An 11,221-nucleotide genomic window follows, 5' to 3' on the forward strand; every position below is an offset into this window, starting at 1 on the left:
TTAAAAGTAAATCTCAAACCAATGAATAGGTAACATTTAAGTATTTGAAATTTAATATTTCAAACATAAGCTTCAAAGAAGTATGGCTTTAATTTTATTCTTTTAAAACATCTAGATCTAAAGAACTCAAACAACTGGACACCTAAATAAAAGAACCCATCAAAAAATGGCAGCTGAAATAGACACTTCTCAGAAGAAGTACAAATGGCCAATAAACACATGAAAAAATGTTCAACATCTCTGGCCATTAGAGAAATGCAAAGTAAAACAACACTGAGATTCCATCTTATTGCAGAAAGAATGGCCACTATCAAGAAATCAAATAATAACAAAAGTTGATGAGGCTGTGGGTAAAAAAGGAATGCTTCAACATTGTTGGTGAGAATGTAAACCTGTACAATCACGACGAAAATCAGTATGCAGATACCTTAAAAAAATGAAAGTAGAAATTTCATTCAACCCCACTATTTTCTAAGTATCTTCTCAAAAGAGTTGAAGACACATATTACATATTATATGCATAATCATGGTAATAGCAGTATAATACATAACAGCTACATCTTGGAATAAGCCTATTACAAACATCAAGAGAAGCCTGGATAAAGAAAGTGTGATGTTTATGTATGGTGGAATACTATTCTGCCATAAAAAGGAAAAAGTTAAATCATTTGTAGGAAAGTGGATGCACCTTGACACTATAATGTTAAATGAAATAAGACATACAAGTTTAAGTATCACATGGTTCCTCTTAAATGAGAATCCCAATATATACATAAATAGTAAAATAAAAGTAGATAATAAGAAATAAGGAGATAGCTCTTTTATAAATGGGAAAGGACTGAGAGATGGAGGGAGAGAGGAGGGAAGAGACGGATGGAGATCAGAAAAGAATGGAGATGTGTTGTGTACATGTACAAATTCCCACAAGGAATGTAATCATTATGTAATGCAAACATGTACTAATAAAAAATAAAAATTGAAAAAAAATTCAAAAGTTTATAAATAAAATTTAAACCATTTTCATCAATAAATTACAATAGGTCAAATATTTGTTTATATATTCTCAGAAAAAAATAGATAAAGAAAAAATATACTTAAATTGCCAATTTAACAGACTTGCTTTTATCATATAGGCTTCTCAGCCTATGAATTGTCAACATTTTGATGGTCCTCAGAAGAGAATCACAGAGGAACGAAATGCCAAAGGATTCCTGATGCCCAGGAATCAGGAAAAAGCTTAAGGTGAGAGCAGAGTCTCTGGTATACTGTGGAGTTTTTATAGTCTCAAATGGATATAGTGAATATTTTCCATTGAGACGATATTTATGAATTAAGATACATAGAATTAGAATACATATTGAAATAAATCAAATATTCATTATAGATATTCTAAGCCTTCTAATTAGTCTTCTTATTTCTAAACACAGAAAGACTATAGAAATGTACTCAAATACTATATTCATTAATGTTATCTGTTCATAATTGGTGTATGGTAAAGAGATCAGGACTTAGGTAGCATGCCTATACATATTTTCATTCCTGTGATAAAGAATCTTGCATTTCAAAGTCTACAGAAAGAATCTACAAATTATGGCCCCCAACTAAAATCCAACTGGCTGTTTGTGGCTGCTTTTGCACAAGAATAGAGTTAAACTATTATTACAGAGATTGCACAGCCTTCAAAGTCTAAAATATTTACCATCCAAACAGTTGATTGCTAATCTCTGAACTATAGGAATGAGAAAATTAATTATGAAATAGTATAAGTGTATTAAGTTTGAAGAAACATTCATTCCTCTATTACACTTAAATTGCTTGTTCGATCAGAAAAGCAGATCACATACATTAATGTACCTCACTTGGACTATTTTAAATGAAAAATCATGTTAAAGATTGTTTTGCGAAGTATATATTTCTGACATAAATATATATATATATAAAACAAAAAATTTAAAAAATATAGAAAAATAAAAGCAACATATAATTTCACCATTCAGAGGTAACCACCATATAATATATAACACACCATTTTATTTCAATTTCATAACAAGAAAATAAACTTAAGAAACTAGAAAGACAATATACCATTAATTATATTAATATACAATTAACAAATAATGTATATAGAATGCCACATGATAACTATTATTATGGAACAATGAAACCAAAAAGGGGTGATAGAGTGCTGAGACTATTATAGTTATAAATATAGAGGTAAAGTGGTCAGAGGTCTTCTTGAGAGAGTGGCATTTGTACAAGGTACTTAAAAAGTGAGAGAACAGCCATCTGATTTTCTGTGAATACCATTCTAGAGACAGACAGCATCGAGACCAAATTTATTTAAAAAAAAGAAAAGATGATGACAGCTAAAGCAGAGTGGATAGGGGAATTGAGTAGTTGGAGACAATGTCATAAAAAAATGTTTGCTTCATAATCATTGTAGATTGGTTTTAATTCTGAAATTGCAAGCCACTGAACATTCTGTTTGTTTGTTTTGTTTTTTGGGGTTTTTTTTGTTTTTGTTTTGTTTTGTTTTGTTTTTTGTTTTTTTTTTCCGGTACCGGGGATGGAACTCACGAACTTGCGCTTGCTGGGCAGGCGCTGTGCCGCTGAGCTAAATCCCCAGCCCCCGAACATTCTGAATATTAGCAACATGATTTAACATCCACTTTAAAACCAACTTGCTGCTGGGCAGAGGCTGTACTGGGGCAGGGAAAAGAGAGGGAAAAAAACAGAAAGAGTAGCTAGAAAACTGAATAATGAAGGCCAGAGATGACAGTGGCTTAAAATAGGACATTAATGATGGTAATCATGAGAATTTGTCATGATTTATCATGTAAATAATTTGAATATAGCACCAACATGACTAGCTGAGAGAATTAGACATGAGGAGAAAGACAACAGTTAGGGATGATTATCCTGAACAATTAGAGGGATCCAATTGTCATTTGCGTAGATTGTGCTATGATTTGGATGTTGAATATCCCACAAAAGTTAGTATGTTAAAGTTTTCTTCCCAGGGTGATATCAGAAGGTGGTAGAACTTTTCTGAGTGAATGCCTAGTACAAAGTCCTTAAGAATCTATTAGGGAATATGCTCTAAAGGGAATGGGACCTGTTTGTCCTGATTTCCTTTTGAGTGATACAGGATTTTAACTCACACATAATTTGGCCAGGATGCAACTGCTTGATCTGATACACTCTTGCCCCTGCTATTTTTACCATGAAGTGATACTGGCAAAGAATAGCTATTGAGACTGGACTATGCCACTGAACATTACCCTCAAAACTATGAGAAAAATAAACCACCTTTCTACACAAATACCCTATCTCAGATACTTTATTATACTGACAGAAAGCTAACACATATAAAGAAAACTTTGGGAGGAACAGATCTGGGCAAGAAAGATAAATTCAATTTTTAATAAGTTGACTTTAAAATTCCTAGTAGATATCTATCTAACAATTATAGTACACATTTGAGTAAACAAGTCTACAGGTAACAGGTATGTCAAAAATGGGAATATGTTTGAACGTCATCAATTCACAGATGAAACTCAAAGCCATGAAACTAAATGATAACTAAGGGAAAGAGTGTGACAAAAGAGGTTCATGCATGTACAAGGAACTCCAAGATGTAAACAAAATAAGAAAAAGCAGCAAACGAATCAAACTATATGATAAGCACTTTTCAGTATAATCAAATAGCCATTCTTATGTTACATGAGTATATCTCCAAATGACAAAAATTACCAATTAGATATAACAGTGGCAAAATGATGAAGCCCACTATGTAGCAGCTCTGAGCAGGATTTAATATTAACCAATTGGCTTTCCATGTTTATTTGTCAGTCACTGGTCCTTACTGAGGCCTGTAATGGTAGGTGAAACCATGAGGCCTCAAAGGATAAGATAAGGCCACAGCTAAAGACATTTGGCTCCAAGCCCAATTATCTAAAAGGAGGCTATAGGTACAGATATCTCACTCCGGCAGTAAAGGCCTTCCTAGAGATAACATAGTTCTCCTAAATTAACATAAAGTATTACTTGGAGCAGTCCTTTAAGGGATTCCCATGTCCTGCCCACATTCCTGAGTTTCCTTTAGTATTTCCCTCCTTTGTTTAAAAACCTAATAAACACAGGCTGCCCAGGAAAGTCTGGATCTTAACCCAGTCTTTTAATCTGAAAAATCTTAAATATTCCAAGAGAGATAAACCCTCCTAGAGCCCTAAAATCATTTCAATTGTCTCATTTATTTAAGCCTTCACTATCCACTTGTTTGGGAGATTGCAGGCCTGATCAGCCCACAATAACTAAAAATTATTAACCCAATAAGAATAAAATCAAAATCTATGAAGTAATTTCAATTGATCAAAACCATGATGGGAGAATTTTCAAATCTCATACACAGTGAACCAAGTTCTTGCTACAACCCCATAAACAGATGATATAGTATTAAAATAACATTAAAAAGTCAGAAAATGGTCTCCAAAAGTTGTCTCCTTGACCAAAGTGTAAGTTTTAGAAGGGTCCTCTCTCTGACTCTCAATACAAATAAGACAAAATATCAGGCCACTTAGATTTATTAAATAAAGGGTCTATTAGCTATATCCAGGACTTTCACTACAAATATTTGGTAAAAACACTAGATGAACAAGTATTTAAGATACTCAAATTTATTGTATGTCAAATATCAAATTGAGATAAGAAATCACTGAAAATAAAAAAACCTTAATATAAAACTACACATATATACTAATTCTGATTGGATAATATCTTGAAATAAATGTTACCACAAAATATGTCAATATTCAAATTAGAATTGTTTATATCTTAAAAGTATTAATGTGGTCATAAGGCACTTAGAAATTTTTTCCTTCTTCACAAACACAAGTGACATAAATGAAATTTCTCACACTGCATCTGAACACATTTTCAGCTATCTGTTCTACCAATTTTTAAAGGAAATAGATTAACATCAAAAGGAAGTTAAAAAATATGGATTGTGTCCAAGAAGGCGGTGACAGCAGAATGTGGGTCTGTGCTCTGTGCTTCCTCCATTGTCTTGGGGTGGTGGCACCTACGTGTGGAGTGTAAGAACATACGCTGCCCTTTCTCCATTGTCCCCTGGACAGTGGTGCTAGTAGGTGGAGTGTGAGTCTGTCTGTGCTCTCCACTTCCTCTATTGCCCTGGGTGCCTGTGAGCAGAGAGCGAATCTGCACACTGCCTTCCCACCATTGTCCCTGGGACAGCAGTGCTGGCAAGAGGACTAGAGAGGAATGTAGATTCGTGCTCTGCACTTCGTCTGTTACCCCTGAATGGCGGTGCTATTGAGTGGAGGGTAGGTCCACGCTCTGTGCTTCCTCCATTGCCCTGGAACAGCTTGCCAGTGAGAGGAACATAATGGTACTAGCGAGAGGAGTGTGGTGCTGGCAAGAGAAGTGATGATGGTGCGAGCTATAGGAGACATCCTCAGGAACAGATACCTCCTCAGAAATCCTTGATGTCAGTGATAAGGCTATCTAACATTAGAAATCTAAAACCATCATCACAAAAGAACAAAATAAAACAGAAAATGAGAAGATGAAAAAGCAAAATGCAATCCCAATCAGGACAAGTCCAGAACACAAAGAGTGAGAGTAAATCAGAAGCCAACAAATAGAACTTTCTGAAACAATAGCAGAAATAAAAAAAAAAAGAGGCCATAAAAAAATAATCTCTAAGGTTCAAAAAGAAATGGCAGCAAAAATAAAAGACAATAAACAGATACAGATAAACAAATAGAGGAGTTCAAGAAAATGATAGAAACCATGAATGCCAAACATAGGCAAGATACAGAATCAATGAAACAGATCCAAACAAAAATGCAGGAGGTTAGAAACTCTATTGAAAGGATGCACTGTAGATTGAATAAAATTTTGTTTTTTGCTGAATTTCTGGAATCCTGATTATTATATGCCTTGGTGTGGACTTACTTTGGTTGTGGTTATTTGAAGTTCTACATGCTTCATTGATTAATTAATTGATTTTTTTTTGAGACAGGGTTTCACTATGCAGTTCAGGCTGGCCTTGAGCTCACTTTGTAGCCCAGGCTGGTCTCGAACTCACAGTGATCCTCCTGCCTCATCCTCCTTGCTTCATCCTGTAGCTGTTGGATGGATTTTTCATGGTCTCTTACGATATTTAAGACATCTTTCTTTTCCTGGTTGCTGGTTGCATTCCTGTCTTCTAGATCTGATACTTTATCCTCGCCTTCAAGACATCACAAAAGGCATTAAAAAGCTGTTCACAAAATTAATGGCAGAAAACATAACAAATATAAGGAAACACAGACATAAGTGAGTCATACAGAAACCAAAATATCCATGATTAAAAGAGAACCTCTCAGTGTTACATTATACTCTCAGAAGTCCATCACAGAGGCAGATTGTGAAAAGCCATTAGAGAAAGGAAAAGAACCATATAAAAATTAGTCACCACAGACTTTTTATACAAAGCTTAAAGGCCAGGAGGGCTTGGATTAAACTGTTTCAAGCCCTAAAAGATGACAACTTTCAACAATTTATATCTCCTGCAAAACTTTCCTTTAAAATTGACAGAGACGTCTATGACAATTAGCACTACAAGGAATTCATGACTACCAAAACAGCATAACAAAAAATTGTCACAGATATCCTAGAAATACTAGAAATAGACAACAAAGCCAACAATTTGGCAAATGGTCAAAAACAATGAATATAGCTGGTTGATGAGAATCTACAGAAATGGGAAAAAAATAAGGAAATTAGCAATAAAGAATTAATGCAATTACAGCAGTAAGTCAATATCCCTAATAACTTTCAAAGTGAATGGACTCAATTACCCAGTCAAATGACAGAGATGGCAGAATGGATCAAGAAACAAAACACAATATGCAGTACACATGAAATACAATTTAAAAAATCACATTTTAAAAGTCAAAGGATGAGAATTAGACTTGCTATCCTAAATTCAGACAAAATGCATTTCTCTCTAGGATTGATAAGAAGAGGCATTGAAGCTCACTACATATTGGTTAACACAACAATTCAACAGGAAGAGTTAACATTCGTAAGCATATATGCACCAAATACCACCACACAAAAATCATAAAATAAACAGTAATGGATATAAAAAATCAGATAAACACCTATGCAAATGTAATGGGGACCTCAATACCCCACTGTCACAAATGGACAGATCAACTAAGAAAAAAAATCATCCAAGAAATGTCAGAATAGAACCAAAACTTCAAAAAAGTACACTTAATACATATCTACAGAGTGTTCCACCCAAAAAAAGAATATACATTCTGTTCAGTTGTACATGGGACTTTCTTCAAAACAGACCAAATACTACAAAATAAAACATACTTTAGTAAATACAAAACAATCAAAATTATCACATGCATATTATCAGATCATAGTGCAATGAAACTAGAAATCAATGGCACCAGAGAAGTTATGCAAACATTTGGAAATTAAACAACACATCATTGAATAATCAATGAATCTGAGAAAATTAAGGAATAAGACAGTTCAGAGAATTATGATAAGACCAGTACAACAGTACTTATGGGACACAATGAACACAGTTCTGCAAGGGAAACTTATAGCTATGAATGACATGAGAAAAACAGCAGGCCCAAATAAATACCGTAGTAAAGCATCTCAATACTGTACCCAAGAAAAATAAGCCCAATCCAAACCCAAAGCTAATCTGAGGAAGAAATTACAAAGGTCAGAATAGAAATTAGTGAAATTAAGACTAAAAAAATGCATACAAAAAAATCAATGAATCAAAGAGTTGGTTCTTCAAAAGATTTAAAAAATAGAAAAACTCTTAACCAAACTTATGAAATGAAAAAATGAACCAAAACCAAGAAATTAGAAACATAAAAGGTGAAATCACAATGAATTCTGCTAAAATCCACATTATCAGTAGCTACTTTGAGAGCCTGTATTAAAATAAGGAAAATTCAGAAATTGGTAAATTCCTAGGTTCATATGAACTATCTGAGCTGAACCAAGAAGAGACTCACTGCCATATTCTACAAGAACTTCAGAGAAGATCTAATACCAATACTCCTCAAATTTTTAATGAGATTGAAAGGGAAGCAGTACTCTCAAAGTCATTCCTGGAAGCAAATTTTACCCTGATTCCAAAACTGGAAAAAAACTCATTGAACAAAAAAAAGAGAACTACAGACCAAACTCTTTAATTAATGTAGATGCAAAAATCCTCATCAAGGTATGAGCAAACAGAATGCAGCAAAAGATGAAAATCATTGTATGTCATGATTAAGTAGGATTCATTCCAGGGATGCAGGGATGGTTCAACATACACAAATCAGTAAATGTAATACACAATATAAACAGAAGCAAAGATTACCCCCTCAAAAAAACACATGCATGATCATCTAAGTAGATGCAGAAAAAATACAACATCCACTCGTGACAAAAACCCAGAACAAAACAGGAATAGAAGTTCCTTACCACAGTCTGATAAAAACCATCTATGACAATCCAATGATCAACATCATACTAAAGAGAGAGATGCTGAACACTTTCCCTCTAAAGCCAGAAACAAGAAAAGGATGACAACTGCCACCACTCTTTTTCAATAGAACTCTTGAAACATTAACCAGAGCAATTAGATAAGAGAAAGAAATAAAAAGACTATGGATAGGAAAGGAAGAAGTCAAATTATTATCTATAAATGACATGATCCTATACACAGAAGTGAACAAAAATCTCTACCAAAAGATTCTTATAATGAATAACAAAATTCAGTAGCACAGCAGGCTACAAAGTCAACACCTAAAACTCAGTAGCCTTCTACACCAGTAACAAATCCCCCAAGAGAGAAATTAGGGAAACAATAACTTTTACAATAACATCAAGAAAAATCAAATACTTAGGAATTAACCTAACCAAGAAAGTAAAAGACCTCTGTAATGAAAACTATAGTATTCTCAAAAAGATTGGACAGGATATCAGAAAATGGAATGATATCCCTTTTCCCTAGTTAGGTAATAAGTATATAGTAAAACTGGCCATACCTCCAAAATGGTTATACAGATCCCTTGGGCCATTATTGTGGGTTACCATAAAGCATTCCATACTTTTCTAATGAAATTGTGTACTTTAGCATAATGAGTGCCAGCTGTCCATCTCAGTAGCTGTGTCTGAGAGATATGGGAAAAAATTTTTGTGTTCACTTGGTACAGTGAACAGTAAGGGATGTACATCTGTGCAAAAACGTCAGATTGAAATTTTTACCCACATAATGCTCTGTGTAGTATTTTTTGCATGTAAAATCCTGAGTATTGTAGGGGGTAAAAGACACCCATACCATTCTGCTGTTCTGCAAACATAATTTGCCATAATGGTATATGGGTGTTTCTCCCAGTAGCTGTACCTAGGAAAAGCAAGACCTTATCTGTGCATTCACCCACTTGGGAGACAAAAGATAAGATGTGTACAGGAACTCCAAAGCAGCAACAGGTGAGTTTTACTCATGAAATACTCACTGCTGAATTTCTTGCATTTAGTAATTTTATTTATTTATGTATTTGTTTGTTTTTGTCTTTTTAAGACAGGGTCTCACTATACAGTCCAGGCTGGCCTTCAACCTACTTTGTAGCCCAGGCTGGCCTCTAACTCACAGCAATCCTTCTGCCTCACCTTCCCAAGTACTGGGATTACAGGCATGTGCCACCACACCCAATTAGGATTTGTTTTTTGGAAAGTATTCTTTTAATTTTTCTTGTAGAAGTAGCCCAATTCAGAGCAATGGCATGTGGAAAACCTGGTCCCTAGAGCTTTAGCCCGTGTATGCCCAAAAAGACTTCAAATTATGGTATAAAAATATATGTGCTAAGGGGCTGGGGATTTAGCTCAGCGGCAAAAGCGCCTGCCTGGCAAGCGCGAGGTCGTGAGTTCGGTTCCCGGTACCGGAGAAAAAACCAAAAAAAAAAAATATGTGCTAGCCGGGTGTAGCGGCGCATGCCTGTAATCTCAGCACTCAGGAGGCTGAGGCAGGAGGATTGTTGGAGAGTTTGAGGACAGCCTGGGCTATAAAGTGAGTTGAAGGCCAGCCTGAACTACGTAGTGAAACCATATCTCAGAAAGATAACAAATGTATGCCGTTAGATGCTTTCAATTTAGAAATTTATCATGGAAATCAGCCAGCAGGTCTTTATTTGTACAGTAATGAACCAAATGATGTGAACAGCCTTGTTGCTCACATCTTCCAAAATAATCAGAAAGTGACATTTGCCAATTGACTCACCACTTTCCAACTGATGCTACATTTGCTAACAGAGCACAAGTTGACCAGTGTAGGAACTATATGCAAGAAGAAAGCAGAAATTCCCAATGAAATGTTGTAATTTCAAAACAGAAAATTACATATTAAAAACTTAGGATTTCAGAAATATATAACACTGGCCTCGTATATGACCAAGAAAAGCAAACTAGAATTGCTGATGTCAACATTGCACCCTGACAGAAAAACTGACAGAGAAACGTCAACAAAACTGAGGCCTAAGATGGTAATTTTTCACAACAAAATCATATGTGGAGTAGATGTTGTTGAAGAGTTATACAGCAAATATTATGTCACTCAAAACACAAAGCACTGGCTAATTATTGTGTTTTACTTGATCACAAACATAAATGGTTGCCAAGCATGGTGGCGCACGCCTATAATCCCAGCACTTGGAGGCCGAGCCTAGAGGATCACCATGAGTTTGAGGCCAGCCTGGGCTACAAAGTGAGTTCAAGGCCAGCCCAAACTTCATAGTGAAACCCTATCTCAAAAAAAAGAAAAGAAAAAAAATATATACATATGCAGTGATCCCTCACCTATCGTGTGAGTTACGTTCCAGACACCACCGGGATAGGTGAAAATCCACGAAGTAGAGGCATTGCATTTATTTTATTATTTATATATACATTAAGCCTTTACAAACCCTTCCCACACTCCTATAAACCTTTCCACTCTCTTATTAACCTTTCCCACACTTTTATAAACAGTTCACATGCTCTTAAATACTTTCTATACTCTTAAACCTATGTGATTTTAACAACATGTAAAATTCTATATGGGTACACGATATGAAGTGCACAAGGAGAGATGCTGAACGTATGGGCACAATGCCCGAGAGAGCAAACAGACCGATGCTACGGTCACTGAGCC

The 11,221-nt window shown here is 35.1% G+C and overlaps 1 protein-coding gene across 1 annotated transcript in view; it reads right to left on the reverse strand.

The window, feature by feature from the left end:
* Nucleotides 1-11,221, reverse strand: part of Brwd3 (bromodomain and WD repeat domain containing 3) — a 157,801-nt gene that overhangs the window by 66,001 nt on the left and 80,579 nt on the right. The window lies entirely within an intron of this gene.

Source organism: Chinchilla lanigera, unplaced genomic scaffold (assembly GCF_000276665.1).
Source record: "Chinchilla lanigera isolate Chin_1 unplaced genomic scaffold, ChiLan1.0 scaffold00128, whole genome shotgun sequence".
Taxonomy (NCBI): domain Eukaryota; kingdom Metazoa; phylum Chordata; class Mammalia; order Rodentia; family Chinchillidae; genus Chinchilla; species Chinchilla lanigera.